Here is a 6,602-nt window from a genome sequence, read left to right on the forward strand (position 1 = left end):
TTTATGTTCATATCCTTGGCTAGTCTTAATCCTGGGAGTAGGGCCTCGTAACCAGCTTTATTGTTGGAGGATGTCAAGTTAAATCTGATCACACAATGAAACGGATGTCCCTTGGGGGTGAACAAGATTAGCCCTGCCCCCGTGTTGTGCTCATTAGAGGACCCGTCTACAAACATCTTCTAGACGGGGGTTTGATTTTGATTATCTGACTCTATCATCGACTCCCTGGTAGGGAGTCCGGTGAATTCAGCAACAAAATCTTCTAAGGCTTATCCCTTTATGGCTGCTCGAGGTGCATAAGAAATTTCAAACTGCCCCAACTCAACTGCCCATTTTAATCATCGACCAGCGACTTCTGGTTTTTGCAAGACTTTCCATAGTGGTTGGTCGATAAGCACTAATATGGGGTGAGCTTGAAAGTAGGGCCACAGTTTTCTAGACGCCAGTATCAAGCAATAAGCAAATTTCTCTATTGCCGGATATCGTAATTCTGCTCCCACTAGCCTTTGGCTTACGTAGTATACTGCTTTTTGAATGTTATCTTCCTCTCTGATTAAAACTGCACAACAACATACTCTATTATGGCTAAGTAGATGTACAAAGTCTCTCCTTCAACCGCCTTTGACAAAATGGGTGGTTGTGACATGTGGGCTTTGAGCGCCTGAAAAGCATGTTCGCATTCCTCTGCCCATTCAAACTTTTTGTTTCCTCTAAGTAGATTAAAAATTGGAACACACTTGTCTGTAGACATAGATATGAATCTACTCAGGGTAGCAATTCTTCCAATCAGGATTTGCACATCTTTGACTTTGGCTGGAGACTGCATCTCGATCAATGCTCAAATCTTTTCGGGATTGGCTTTGATTCCTCGTGAGTTTACTATGAATCCCAAAAAATTTCCTAATCCAACCCCAAAGGAACACTTTAGAGGATTTAGCTTCATCTGATATTTTTTCAGGATGTTGAATCATTCCTGTAGGTCCTTGATGTGTTCACTGGCCTTTCTCGACTTGACCAACATATCATCGATGTAAACCTCAATGTTGTTGTCGGTTAGTTCTTTGGACATGTGGTTGACTAGTCATTGGCAAGTTGCACCAGCGTTTTTCAAACTGAAGGGCATTACTTTGTAGCAGTAAAGTCCCATATTTGTTCAAAAGACAGTATGGTCTTCATCATGTGGATGCATACTAATTTTTATAACCGGAGCACACATCCATGAATGATAAAACTTCATGTCCTGATGTTGCATCGACCAGCTGGTTGATTCTTGGAAGTGGAAAACAATCCTTCGAGCATGCTTTATTAAGGTCTGTGAAATCTATGCAAATCCTCCACTTACCATTTGTCTTGGGAACTAGTACGGGATTAGAGACCCAAGATGGATAAAATGCTACCTTGATGAATCCATTTTCCTTCAGCTTCTCGACTTCTTTTAGGGCTTTAGATCTATCTTTGTCGAGCAGCCTTCTTTTTTGTTGTACTGGTGGATGGTTTTTGTCTATATTCAAGACATGACTAATCACTGCAGGGTCTATCCCAACCATATCATTATGCGACCAGGAAAAGACCTCCTGGTGCCTCCTCAAAAACTCCACCAGTTTGTTTTTTATTGTTGTCTCTATGTTTTTACCGACTTTCACAACCCTGGTCGGATCTTTCTCTTCTAGTTGGACCTCCTCGAGGTCCTCCACAGGCCCAATTTTTTCTTCAAAATCCCCAAAGCAAGGATCTAAGTCCCTATCCTCACTTTGTGCAACACCCTATTTGGTGACTTGTTCACCTGATTGGGCTTGCGTCTCATTTACCACTAGCAGTCTTTTTATTGCTCCACTTCTTGATCGCCTCTTCTTGCCTTTATGATCAAGGAATTGTAGCATTCTATGGCTTCTTGCTGGTCTCCCAACATGCATCCAACTCCTACATTGGTTGGAAACTTCATGGCCAGCTGCCAGATCGAAGTTACAGCTCGCAGATCGACGAGTATGGGCCTTTCGATCACAACATTATATGCGGATGGACAATCAACTTCTATAAAAGTAGCGAGCAATGTCCTGTTTGCAGGTGCAGTTCCTATTGTGAATGGGAGTCTGATCAACCTTTTTGGCGCTAGCTCTTCGCCAGAAAAACAGTAAATGGTTTGGTTAAAATGGTTTTAAATCTTGTACTAAAAATTTCATTCTTTCCAGTGAAGACTTGTACAAAATGTTGACCAAGCTTTCTGTATCGACCAACACTCATTTTACCATCATGTTGGTGATCTGAACATCCATGACCATAGGATCTGAGTGGGGAAATTGGACATGTTGTACATCCAGCTCAGAGAAAGTTAGTAATTCTTCCCTTGTTTGAGCTTTTTTGTGAGGTCGCTCCTCGACGTTTAGCATTTCGATGTCCTGATCGTGATGTAGGGTTCTGGCATAGTGGTCCTCTACAGATATTCAACAATGTACCAGCGACAAGAGCTGGCTGTAGAGGAAGCGAGCGTGGGCGTACAGGTGCCTGGTCGTTGCCTCCGTGAGCCTCCTACTGAGAACTTCCTCTTACTCGTACATATCTCCTTAGATGTCCTTGTCGAATAAGGAACTCGATCTCATCCTTGAGCTGGTTACACTCGTTGGTCATATCCCTTTTGGATATGTCTTTCCTGATCGGGGCTGGTCGCCTAAAAGAAACGGTTGTATGACTGGCCTGATACACTTTAGCTCGGCTATCGACCAGGGTAATGTAATTAGTGAACCTTGGTTCGTATCTGTTTTGTTTGGGGCGCTTGCTATCAGACGTCGCTGGTTCAGTGTTAGCCATTTTCCCCCATTCTTACTGTTACCTTTGCCATTGTTGTTGGGTTTACCAAACCCACTAGCGGCTTTATTCAGGTCTTCTTTCTTACCCTGGTCGACCTTTGGAGACTTTCCTTCATTGGCAAAGGCCTCCTAGAGTTTGATATATTTGTCTGCTTGATCCAAAAATTCTTGAGTGCTTTTGAATCCATTCTTCCGCAGACTACTCCAAAGTGGAGAATGGCGATGCACTCCAGCTGTGATTGTCATCATCTTTCCCTTGCCTCCAATAGTTTTGGCCCAAGTAGCCGCTCCCATAAACCGCTTTATATACTCCTTGAGAGCTTCTCCTTCCTTCTGTCGAATGTCAACCAGCTGATTAGCCTCTGTTGGATGTATTCGACCAGCATAAAACTGTCTGTAAAACTCCTTCACGAACATCTCCTAGGAAACTATACTGACCGTAGGGAACTTGAAATACCATTCCTGAGAAGATTCAGACAAAGTGGCAGGAAAAATCCTGCACCGAGCATCTTCGAACACCTTCTGGATGTCCATTTGTATCTCAAACTTGTTCACGTGAGATACTGGATCTTCTCCTCCACTGAAGTTGGGTAGAACTTGAATTTTGAATTTGCTCTAGATTTTTTCCACAACAATTCTATTAATGAATGGGGTGCCCTTTCTCCGATCATACTCTATGTGGGACATTTTATTCCCGACTATCTACTGCACAGCCTGATTCAAGGCATCTATCTGAGCCTGTACAGCATCTGGTATTGCTGGAGCGGCTAGGGCCGGAGGGAAGTACTCGTCATGTCTTTCCCTTCAGTTATTGAGCACATCCCTCAGATCTTCATCCCTACGTCTTTGCTCGCTTGCACCTGGTCGGTCAAAGACATTTGTTTGCTTAGGCTTTCCCTTAGCATTTTGGCTCGTTGGTCGGTTCTCCATTGGCAGAGGATTTTGCTGTCTGTCTCTCTCCTCCTGCTGCCGACCATTGTTCCTCCTACTAGAGTCTACCTCATTGTAGTCATGGCCATCTCTAAATTGTGACCTATGAGTGTGCGACCTGCTGTTCACATTGTTCCCCTTTCTTCTTCCTGGTCCATCTTGATAAATAGGTGGGGGCTTCCGTTGGTTGTTAGGTCCTCTGACATTACTATGTCATGGGGGACCCCAGACCATGAAGCCTGAGTCCACCTGCCTTCTGCTTTCCAAGGGACATTTTCCTCTGCTATGAAGGATATGTTCCCCAGATGTTTGGTGTCTAGGGCATTTGGGATGCTGCTCGTCCCTATTCTGCCTGTGTTGTTGAACGTTATCCCAACCAGAGCGAGAGGGAGGTTGTCGCTCATTGTTTCTATCAGGATTTTGGGTTGGTCTTTCCTACTAAGTAGCGAGAGGTTGCTCTGGTCTTTGTGGACTCCTTGGGTGTGGTGGATTGTGATGATACTGGGGATGATCTAACTGTGGATTTTGGTGAGGGTGAGAACTTGGTGGCTAATCTGCTTGAGAGGTTGGTGTAGGTTGTCCTCGAGCGCAACTGAATGGCTGATTATAAAGTTGTTGTGGCGTCTCTTTGCCAGAAATCCATGTCAACCTACCGCTCATTCAGTTCTTGGCCCTGCCGGTCAATCTTCATTTGTTGTAGCACCATCATTTCAGCCACATTCCCTTGATTAGATTTCAGAGTAGCTAACTCCTCTTGCAATACTATCAAAGTTGTTTACAAGGTATCAACATCCATCTCTTCCTCTTCTAGTTCCACTTGTGGCTTGTCTTCCACTACATCTTGTGGAGGAGGTTGATTTGGCATACTTTCAGATGTCTACCCCGTCTGACACGCTTTCATGGAGGTTTTTTCCATTGTTTATCTTGCAGTTCTTGAGTTAAGCTCTCAATGAAAGCACCAAAATGTTGACTGGTGATTTAGCCAACGACACGGACTCACTAAAAACGATAAGAATTAATAAGCAGAATGCAAAAACTAAACGACACAAAGATTTTATAGTGGTTCGGCCCCAGAGATTGGTAATAACCTACGTCCACTTAGTGATTTTATTAATGTAAATTTTGAAACCTGCGATCAGCAAACTAGGGTTCACTAAGTTTCACAAGCTCCAAAGTGGAATACAAAAGTCGTGTATAAAAGCACTTGTTCTCTCTAAATACCAATTATTGTGTCCCCTTTAAATGAGTCTTATGAGTCCTATTTATAGGCTCAAGGATGTTCATATGGGTCGATGGGCCATGTTCAATCTTTGTTACAAACATATTTGAGAAATAATAATAGTTACACATAAAGAGAGTCAAATATCTTTGAAATATCCGACTTATAACTATATTTGAATTCTGGTTTCGTTCCTACGATCTGACCTGGTCGCATATGTCAGTACATTTTCTTCCTTACTGTTCAGCATATTTTTTGTGTCCATCTAGCAGCTTACTGTTTCCTGGTCGTTGGTCGACTAGACTGCGTCACTAAACATTCACGTGCTATCCATGTGAATCCCGATCGTGCCACATCATCAAGCAAATGTTTTTTGGGTAAACAAGATTTTTCTTGTTCCCCGCAACATTGACTGGATCAGCCAGGTTGTGGTTCAATAAGTACAAGAAACATTCAATCGCCTTGTGGAAGAAATTGTCTTCTGAGTTTAAGAAACAGTTCTGAGCTGCGAAGAAGCTCACATTGAAGTTGATTCATTGGCTAACATTAAACCACAGCCCGGTGAATCCCTGAAGATATATCTGAACCAGTTCACCAATTCAACAGCGCTAGGGATGCTGATGACAGCTCCAAGCTCATGGTTATGAGGACAAGGATCACAGTAGGAGGTTATTTATGGAAAGAACTCCATGGGAAGGGAGTTAAGAGTGTAGATGAATTTTTGGCTCGAGCTTAAGAATGGAGGATAAATCTAGAGGAGGCACAATCTGCTGTCGCAGGAACCAACCAGACCCCTATCCAGCCCAATGGAGCAGTAATGGATGCTGCAGCTATGACTCAGCCCACTACCCAGAATAATTAGGAAGAGAGTAATAAGCGGAAAGAGACTGGTGAGGGCGACTAGAATGACACTAAAAAGAATAAGCTCGGTGAAAAGTATAAGTCCATCTACACCGCCTATATCGACCTGACAGATACACGAGAGTGTATCTTGTTGGAAAACTTTAATAACCTTCCACGAAAGAAATCGGAGCCCCTAAGGCACTAGAGGGCGAAATTGACCCTGCCAAATTCTGTCGAAATAATAACGACATTGGCCATAACACTGATGATTGCCATTAGCTAAAAGATGAGATCGATACTCTCATCTATGATGGATTTTTCCCCCAATATTCGCGAAACAAAGTAGTTCCCAATCAGCTAGGCGGGAAAAATATTCAACTAGCTTAGGAAAATCTGGTTAATTGACCCCAGGCTCAACCAGATCAAGGGAATGTTCCATATAATGTTCATGGAAAAGATGAGATCGATACTCTCATCTAGGCTGGAATATTCTCGGAAAAGGACACTAACCACGTCCAGTTCTCAAATAATGTTCCGTTGGTGATAACAATCCAGCTCACCAATCGAAGAGTGCGGAGAATGAAAATTGATAATGGGAGATCTATAAACGTGCTATTCAGGTCCACCCTAGAAAAGATGGGGCTATTTGTAGCTGTTCTTAAGGCAACCTCGATGACCCTATACGGATTCTCAGGAGAAGGAAAAACAACCATAAGGACAATCGGGCTAGTAGTGACACTGAGAGATGATGTGCGAGTTGTTGCTAAAATGCTCAAGTTGGTTGTAATCGATCGTCTGGATGCATA

Source organism: Humulus lupulus, chromosome 3, assembly GCF_963169125.1.
Source record: "Humulus lupulus chromosome 3, drHumLupu1.1, whole genome shotgun sequence".
Lineage (NCBI taxonomy): Eukaryota > Viridiplantae > Streptophyta > Magnoliopsida > Rosales > Cannabaceae > Humulus > Humulus lupulus.